Source organism: Chinchilla lanigera, unplaced genomic scaffold (assembly GCF_000276665.1).
Source record: "Chinchilla lanigera isolate Chin_1 unplaced genomic scaffold, ChiLan1.0 scaffold00020, whole genome shotgun sequence".
Taxonomy (NCBI): Eukaryota; Metazoa; Chordata; class Mammalia; order Rodentia; family Chinchillidae; genus Chinchilla; species Chinchilla lanigera.
The window spans coordinates 27,787,301-27,796,119 of NW_004955421.1; the positions used below are offsets into that span (position 1 = coordinate 27,787,301).

An 8,819-nucleotide genomic window follows, 5' to 3' on the forward strand; every position below is an offset into this window, starting at 1 on the left:
GAATCATTTTCAAAGTGAGTAAGCATTTTAAGAAAAAGTCAAGGAAGAGGGAAAATCCCTTTTACTTCTTATTCTATTCCTATAACTGGTTTATTCAGAACTCTCAACTTATTGGGGCTATAAACATGAAATGGTTTCATTGCTGTCACTACCAGTCCCCAACTATTTTCTGTGGAATTCACAAGTAGCAACAGCTCAATGATCAAACTGGCCTGACTTCACAATATTCCTTTTTGGAGCAGGGGGCAGTACTAGGGATTAAACCTAAGGAATGCTGAGCTGTACTCCTGGCCCCTTTTATTTTTTATTTTGAGACAAGATCTCACTAAGTTCCCCAGGTTGGCCTCAAACCTGCCTCTCTAGCTGGGATTACAGGTGTGTGCTGTCATGCCAGGCTCCTAATTATTTTTTAAAAGGAAAATAACAGATGTTAACAAGGATGTGTAGAAGCTAGAACATTCATACAGGGTTGGTAGGAATCCATGATAGTGCAACCGTGGTAGAAACAGTATTTTCCACTTCTGGAAAATACCCGAAGCCACTAAAAGCAGGGACATGATCAGACAGTAACAGTATTATTCATAATAACCAAAAGGCAGAAACAACCCAACTGTCCACTAGCAGGTGAATGGATAAACAAAATGTGGTCTATATACACAATGGAGTACTATTCAGCTTTAAAATGCTACAAGAATGAGGAGGAGGTTAGGGTGTGGCTGTTGCAGGGCTGGCCACTACTGTTTGTTGACTGTCAGCAAGCCCTGAGGAGTTATGGTTGGCTAGCTCCTGGTGACTTTTTTCTCCTCCTGCTCCTCCTCTTCCTCCTTCCTCTTCCCCTTTGCCTTCTTCATCTTATTTGCCTTCTCCTCCTTCTCCCCCTTCTCCTTCTCCTTCTTCTTCTCTCTCCTCCTCTTTCTTCTTCTTCTCCTTCCTCCTCTTCTTTCCCTTCTCCTCTTCCTGTTTTTTTCTTCTTCTCTTTCCTCTCCTTCTTTCTTTTCCCTCTTCCCTTTCCCCTTCTTCTCCTCCTCCTCTTCCTTTATTTCTTTTCCTCTTTTTGTGATGCTTAGGACAGAACCCAGAGCCTCACCACACCCGCTCCCATCCTGGTGACTTCTGGCCTTGGAATGTTAAGAGATGTGCTAGGAGATGAGAATGTTAAGTCCTGGGTACTGGCCCTTAGGTTTGGTTTGGTTTTCTGTTGCAATTTTAAGATAACAGGAAAACTGCACTTAAAGTTGTATTGTTCACAGTAAATGGGAGCATTTGGTGTGATTTCCCCTTTCTTTTCCTGTTGTCTTCGTAGGAAGAGTGTGTTTGTTTGAATCGTATTTACCAACTGAGAGAATGAAATAAAATAGTTTGAACTGTACATAAGGGACCCATATGCTCCCCCCAGGGAAACTGCCCTTGGAAATACAATGGAGACCTCATGCCTGAGAGCCACATCATGTCTACTGGACCACGTGGGGTAACACAGCTGTTGGGTCTGGACACATAGAGCAGACCTAGACCTCAGCAGAGTAGTGGACAACTCTCCACGCAACGTGCAGGAAGTGTGACTACAATAAATTAAAAGGTTTCTGCACAGCAAGGGAGATGAGTGAGAGTCAACCTACAGGATGGTAGAAAATCTTTGCTAGCTACCCTTCCAACACTGGATTAATTTCTAAAGTATATAAAGAACTCAAGAAACTTAGCACAAAAAAAAAAAAAAACCCAAGTCACCCAATTTAAAAATGGACACATGAATAGACACTTCTCAAAAGAAGTACAAATGGCCAATAAATATATTTAAAATGTTTACCATATTTAAGCCATTTGAGAAATGCAAATAAAAATTACACTGAGGTTCCATCTCATCCCCATCAAAATGGCTATCATCAAGAATAAAAAAAAAAAAATAAACGTTGGTAATGTGACACATTGCTGGGGGGGATGTAAATTAGTACAGCAACTATGGAAATCAGTATGGAGTGAGTTCCTTCAAAAAATTATAGAGCTACAAATTGATCCAGCTATACAACTCCTTGGTATACATCCAAAAGAATTAAAGCAGCATAAGGTAGTGCTACCTGCATACCCACGTTTATTGCAGCACCATTTACACTAGGCAACATATGGAAACAGCCTAGATGCCCACTAATAGGTGAATGGATGAAAAATGTGGTAAATATACAAAATAGAGTACTTTTCAGCCACAAGGAAGAATGAAATTAGGTCATTTTCAGCAGTACAAATGGCACTGAAGCATGTCATGTTAAATGACATACATCAGGCACAAAAAGATAAACACTGCACATTCTCCTTTGATTCTCATCAATACTCCCCCAAGTGTTATTGGCCTATGTAGGAACTTAGCTGCTGTGCATAGCTGTGTCTCTGAGACTCTACCCAAAGGAACACTTAACAGACAGACCACAGATAACTTTTGCATGACAAAGGAATGCAATGTTGACAGTGCGTTTTGGTTGTTTTCATAAAACAGTCCTTGTTCTTTTTTTGTGTGTATGTCTTTCTTTGAGACAGGGTTTTGCTATGCACTTCAGGCTGGCCTTGAACTCACTTTGTAGCTGAGGCTGGCCTCAAACTCACAGTAATCCCCTGCCTCAGCCTCCCAAGTGCTGGGAGTATGGGCATGTGCCACCACACCTGGCTTTTTTTTTTAATTTTTTTTTAAAGTCCTTGTTCTTGGGCCCCCGGCACCTGAGAAGCCACGCAGCAGGGAGCGCTGGCCCTCGGGCCAGGCCCCGGCCTCGCAGGCACCTGGGAGGCAGGCAGTCAGTGCCCGGGAAGCCATACAGCATCATGCACTGGTGCGCGCCGGGCCTCAGGCCAACCACCCCACGTGGTCGAGAACTATCATGGCACAGAGAAGCAATGACACAATTGGCCTGCCACACACCGCCGGCGGAGGCCCACCCGGGGACATGTGTAAACCATCCTGACATGGAGAAACCCCTGGGAATACACGCCACACAACGGGCCACTCTTGCCCCTGCTGTTGAGAACCAGAAAGGTCCAGAGTCAGCAGAGGAACAGCTGCTGAACAAGGATGCAGAGAACATGAGAATGCAGACTAAGCCCGAAGAGTCAGAGGTCCTGTGGACTGGGGTCACGAGAGCCGTTCGGAAGCTGTAAACTGGGAGGACCTTGTGCAATACCTGGGAGACCCCCTGGAAGCTATTCTTCCTAACAGTACAGGCTGCGGTGGAGGAGCGCATGGAGCTCCAGAGAGGTCTGCAGCAAGATTCCTGCTGCCTGTACTGATGGTTGGGGAGAGGACACTAACTGGTTGTGGGGTCCCAATGCGATGGGAGGCTGGAGAGAAAAAGCTATAAAAAATGGCTTTCAAGCCAGATGGCTCACTTGAGATGTTAGTAAGAATTGCCTCCTTAGTTTTTTATAGCCGTGACGAGGAGGAGGCCAAGGAGAGAAAACAAAGAGACTGAGAAAAAGTAGCTGCCTTTGTTGCAGCACTAAGAGAAACAGATCCCAAGAAGAACTCAACAACTGCATTCATCTGCTACCACTGTTAAAAGCCAGGCCACCTCAAGAGGAACTGCCCTCAGAGGCCCCCTGGGCCACGCCCTGAATGCAAATGTGACCACTGGAGATTGGTCTGCCCTCTGAAGCAGAGGCCCCAGAGCTCAGACCCATCCTACCCATTAGTCCAACAGGAATGAGGGGGCCCGGGCATACTCTGCCTTCTCCCTCTGGCCAGACCATCATCTCCATGGAGGGGGCCCTGGCAATCATGACTATGGAGGAACAAGAAAATAGCCTGTTGCTAAACACAGGTGCAAGTCTCTCGGTCCTTCTTTTCTCTTTTTTTTTTTTTGGTTTTTCTCTGGTACCAGGAACTGAACTCACCACCTTGCACTTGCCAGGCAGGTGCTTTGCCGCTGAGCTAAATCCCCAGCCCCTTCGGTCCTTCTTTTCAATCCTGGCCTTCCTTCCAACCGTCACACCTCAGTGAAAGGAGTCACTGGTGAGGAGGTAATACACTATTTTTGACAACCCTTGGGCTGTAACTACTTGTTAGACCCTTCTTACGTATCTCTGTCTTCCTGAGAAAACACTTTGAAGATACCACCATGTATTACAGCAGCCATTGATATTTTCCTACTAATCCATCCATAACTCTGTAATGTTTATATTGTTCCTATCCTATTTCATAAATGGATGTATGTTTATTATTATGTGTTTCCTACAACAACCATTGAGAATAGTTAATGATTATTCAATTGGTCACTCATGTATAGCTCTATTTATTTTCTTTAGAAGCCACTTTGAAGATACCAAAGTATAGTATAACAGCTATTGATAATCTCCTACCTCTTTTGTCTGTAACTCACTATTATTTGTCTATTTGTTTTCCTGAGAAACTATCTTGTAGATAACAGTATGTAAAACAATAACCATTGATAATTTCCTACCACTTTGTCTGTAATTTGGTAAGCCCCCCTATTATTATGTTAGCTTTCCCTTACTCTTTAAAATAAAAAAAAATAAAGTCCTTGTTCTTTTTTTTTTTTTTTTTTTTTTTGGTTTTTCTCCGGTACCAGGAACCGAACTCACGACCTTGCGCTTGCCAGACAGGCGCTTTTGCCGCTGAGCTAAATCCCCAGCCCCAAGTCCTTGTTCTTAATAGCTGTATAACCTAAACTTTTCCCTCATTTTGCATATTTTGGTTATTTTTAATTTTCTGATAGTGTAAGAAAGGAGATACTATACATTTTTATGTATGAATCTTCATCATTATTTCCACAGGAAATATGGAATTTTACAGTGAACGCATAGAAAAATTTTAAGCTCTTAAAATATTTCACAAAATTACTTTTTCATAGTTGTATCAACTTATGTTCTCACTAACAGTATATAATATTGCCTATTTCATTACACTTCTGTCAGTACTGAACATTAGAATTTTAAAGTATCTTTTGTAGCCCAATAGATAAAAAAAGTGTATATCATTTAAAATTTTCATTTTTTAATTTATTAGGTAATCCACTATTTTAGAGCATAATCACACACAGGAAGATAATTGCTGGGCATTCTTATTTTGTCATTGAGAAAATTTTCCCATTTGGTTCTTAAAGTTTTCTTATCAATTTGTATATATTCTTATATTAATAACATATCTCTGCTGGTCATGGTTAGTTCTCTAAGAACTTTCCCATAGAAACACTTGGCACAAAACAAACCACAAGTAATTGTTTCATGTAAAATGGATGATTCTAAGGTTTACTTGACAATTAAGAATACAGCTAACTGTCAGATTTGTTATACATTGCTTTGCGGTTTGGGCTTTCTTTTAACCTTTACATTTTTGTTTGGTTTGATTTGGTCTGGTTTTCTTTGAGGTGCTGGTGATTGAACCTACAGCCTCACATCCTAGACAACACTCTACCACCAAGACATACCCTCACCAGACTTCCAAATTTGTTTATCATATTTTACAGTTGTCCGAATATTTAAAGTTTTATGTAATATAATCTAATGGTCCTATCTTTCCTGATTTTACCAATTCTTATCTTCTTTCATCTTGAGATCATACAAATATTTGCCTAAATTTTCTCCTAGTTTTAAAATTGTTTAATGTATCTTGAATTTCTTTCAGCAAGTGATGAAAGTAAGAGCTTAAACTAATTATTCTTTCAAATTACTAGTTCTCTCAACTTCATTTATTGAAAATCCCCTTTTCACTTACCTAGAACAATTTCATTATTACACATTAGTGTGTGTGCTTCTATTTCCTGGGTTAAACTATTCTATTTTTATATTTTTTCATCCTTATTGCTTTGTAGTGTTTTTCATAATAACTAGGGCAATTCCCATATTTATCTTCATTTTCATAATTTTCTTAAACTCATCTATTATTTATTCTCACAAACTTATTTTAAGACAGGGTCTTGGTGAGCGGCTAAGTTGCCCAGACTGGGCTTGTGATCCTCCTGCCTCAGCCTCTAAGAATGCTGGGATTCTAGGTATGTCTCACCATGCTGGGCTTGTTCTGCAAAACTTTACCAGAATTTTGTTTTACCCTCACATGGATGAGAAACTGAGACTTACAAAGGATAAACAGTTTAAGGCAACACATTTAAGTAGAAGAAACATACATCAAAATCCCGTCTGTACATATCTCCTTTCAGCCCTAAAGTGCTACAATTTTTAGTTAAAAAAAAATCATGAAATTTGCTTACTAATGACCTTCCCTTTCCAGTCTGCACCCCTCTAATGACCATCACAGATATTACAGTTTCCAAAGTAATTTTACGCAGTAATAGTCAAGTGTCCTTTATGACAAGTGCCAGGCAACAGCTGGAAATATCCTGAGAGCTGGTCCTCAGGTGACTGGGTCATTGTGTGAACGTCACAGCATGCACTTACACAAACCAGGGCAGCCACAACCTCACTGGGCAATACGATCTTACGAGACCACGGTCAAACGTGTCCTGCTGTTGACCCGAACGTGGTCATGTGGCATGTGACCACTACTTTATAAAGTGAAAACATATTTAGCTTAATTTTTTAAGCTTACTCTAAAATTTTTCACTTAGTCAAGGTTCATACAAATAACTAATACATGGGACTCACATAGTGGGTTATTCACTTGTCTGTCACAAATACCTGAGATAACCCCACTAAACAGGAGAAACGTTTACTTTGGCTCACTGTTCAGGAGGTTTCAGGCCACAGTACATTAGCCACGTTGCTTCCGGTCCCATGGTGAGGCAGGACATCGTGGTGGGAACACATGACAGAAACACCTGCTCATCTCAGGAATACCAGGAAGTACAGACAGACAGGAAGGAGCCAGACCCCAATTCCTCCAGGACAGGCTCCATCATCCTTCAATTGGGTCCTGCCTCTTAAAGGTTCCACCTCCCAAAGGTTCCACCTCCCAATAGCACCACAGGCTGGGGACTAATCCTTTCAAACGTGATCCTTTTGGGGACATTCCAGGTGCCAGCTTATAGCATGTATCATCAGCGTTTCCCTAGCAAAGACCACCTTCAGAAGGCACGTGGTAGTCACCTGGGGACTAGGGGTGTAGTCCAGTGGCAGAACACTTGTGTAGCATGTGTCAGGCCCTGGGTGCAATCCCCAGCCCTGAAAGAAAAAAAAGCAAGCTGGGAAAACTCAAAGTGAAGGTTTCTGTGTTTCCTGAGTTTTAAAGCAGTAACAATACAGTACTATACAGAAGACTTGCCGAGGTTTCTTCGTTCCATTTTTCCTCCCAAGACATTAAGTACTTTTATGAATGCCTGCCTTTAAGTTCCCCCCTTTAACCTCTCTTTTATTTTAACCTCACTTAGCTCGTCCCTTCTCAGCACATAATCCCTTGCCGTGTGTTGTGTGTTCACAAAAGCGCCTTGACAAGGTGTGCTTCGAGATGATTAGCCGGCCTGCGTTCAGCAGTTAAGCTGGGTTCCTGGCTGGGTCTGCATCAGCTCACAGGAAAAACCACCTGATCGCGATTCGCACGAAGATTTGGTGTGCTAGCGGGGGTGGCCTCATTTCCCCTAATAGCTCTTGGTGGAAACTTTTCTTCTGAGCCTCATTCCATCCCTGTTCATTTACTCTCTCCCTCTTTATTTCTTTTCTTTTTCCCCTTCTTCCTAATTCCGTCGTCCTTCAATATTTCTTCTTCCTTACTTTTTCTTTACCTATAAGAAAAGAGGCCCCATAAAAGCTTAACCAAGCAAAAGGACGGTAATGAAACAGGAAAAACAATTCTGGGAAACACATCAAAATACATTTTATTTTCTTTCATCTGAATTTCTAAGACAAGAGTTACTTATTATTACCTTTTAGTTATACACTATGATAAACGCAGCATGGGACGAAAATTTAAGGGAGAAAAATCATAGTCGGAAGGCTTAGGTCTAGTATTCAGCAAGGATTAGGGACTGTCAGAACCAATTCTCTCCTGGGTTTGGTTCAGAAAGAGGGGGATAATAATACTTGCCTAATTAACTAGCATGTTGAGTAGATTAAAGTGCTTAGTAAACATTAATTAAAGATGCAGGAGTTAGGTGAGGCCAATATGTTATTAGAGAAAAAGTTTTCTGCCCTTTAATCAGGTATCTGTTTCTGGGGAGGGCAAAGAAATGATGTAAGGGCGAAGGAATTGGGCTCAGCCCTGAGGATGCCAGTGACGCGGTCACCTCTGCAGCCAGCCACTTCCTCAGCGTTCTGTGAAATCAAGTCAGCACGCGCATCTTTAGAATAAAGACCGATGTAATGTGTGCCATTCCAGTACGTAGCAAACCCCACGGTTAATAAAACCCGTGTCTTGCTTTCTCCCTCCCTAGCGAGTTGTTCCACCTTGTGAAACTCTGGTGACATGAATCCCACCCCCTGAAAGGCTTCCCAGGTCGAGCTCTCAGCCTTAGGAGATATTTCCACGGGGATAAAGACGAAAGCAACACGGGCGGGGGGTCAGCTCTCGGAGGAGCTTCTTCAGCCTCTGAACCCCAGTGTACCCCTGTGGAACTTGCGGGTGAGAAACCGGAGATTCAAACAGCTAGGAAAAGAGACTTTTAATGTTCTCACCACGAAGAAACAAGTGATCGAAGAGCGAGCTGCGCGTACCCCGGTTTGAACACGACACAATTATGCGTGCGCGCAAACACCACGGGGCGCCCCACGAGTAGGTACAGTTTTGGGTGTCAGTTTAAAGAACTAAATGTACGATTAAAAGAGAAAATAAAGAAACCATAGGATTGTTTTAAAAATTAAACGAAACGATGTGTGTACATAAATGGTCAACGAGCGGCAGCCCCCGCTCCGCGGCACACGAAGCAGGGCCCCCG

The 8,819-nt window shown here is 42.2% G+C and overlaps 1 long non-coding RNA gene across 1 annotated transcript in view; it reads right to left on the reverse strand.

Moving 5' to 3' along the window:
- Positions 1-6,736, reverse strand: part of LOC106148417 — a 10,267-nt gene extending 3,531 nt beyond the window's left edge. The window contains exon 1 of the long non-coding RNA XR_001233840.1: positions 6,666-6,736. This is a non-coding gene — a long non-coding RNA (uncharacterized LOC106148417). The remainder of the gene's footprint in view (positions 1-6,665) is intronic.
- Positions 6,737-8,819: the final 2,083 nt, after the last annotated feature.